General features: G+C 50.3%; 1 non-coding gene across 1 annotated transcript; it reads right to left on the bottom strand.

Annotated features, from left to right (window-relative positions):
- Positions 1–214: 214 nt before the first annotated feature.
- LOC146502595 (signal recognition particle RNA) lies at positions 215–527 on the bottom strand. The gene has a single exon (XR_014869678.1).
- Between the last annotated feature and the right edge of the window lie 212 nt (positions 528–739).

Below are 739 nucleotides of genomic sequence, written 5' to 3'. Positions count from 1 at the left end.
CCTCACCAATAAAATGTCCTACTTTGAGTTTGTCTCCACCTGCTGGGCGGTGGCGTGTTTAGGGTGGAGGATGTAGTTGCAGCTGTCCTGCAGGTGGGGGTAGTGCAGGACAAGCAGAGCAGCAGATTTGTGAGTGTTTTGGACTTGAATTAAAAAGACCAAGACGTGCTGATGAGGTTGCTGTGTGAGGTAGAGACAGGTATAAGGATGTATATAAAGATTGTGTCTCGCTGCATTGCTCAGGCTGCACTACTCAGGCTGCACTACAGCATCTATTTACAGGCACGATCCCACTACTGAGCGACACGGGGGCTTTGACCTGCTCCGTTTCCGACCTGGGCCGGTGCACCCCTCCTTAGGTGACCTGGTGGTGCCAGGCTCCCCCAGGATCACCATATCAATGCCGAACTTAGTGCGGACACCCGATCAACATAGCCTGCTGCAGCTCAGAGCTCCTGGGCTCAAACGATCCTCCAACCTCAGCCTCCCGGTAGCTTGGATTACAGGCACACGCCACCGCACCCGGCGAGAAGCAGCTACGTTAACAGGGCTTTTAACTATGTCTGAGGTGACATCATGACACTAACCTGCTGCCCATCATTAGCAAAGTTGTAATGATGGGCAGCAAAGATGAGGAATGAATGGTGCACAATTGTTATATGCAAGTTTTTAGAAAGCTCGTGGTTAACCCAAGAGTATTTTGTCACAATATCAAGAAGAGTAAAGCTTCAATGTCAGA

Source organism: Neolamprologus multifasciatus, chromosome 15 (assembly GCF_963576455.1).
Source record: "Neolamprologus multifasciatus chromosome 15, fNeoMul1.2, whole genome shotgun sequence".
Classification (NCBI taxonomy): Eukaryota; Metazoa; Chordata; class Actinopteri; order Cichliformes; family Cichlidae; genus Neolamprologus; species Neolamprologus multifasciatus.
This window is presented reverse-complemented; position numbering and strand designations above follow the sequence as displayed.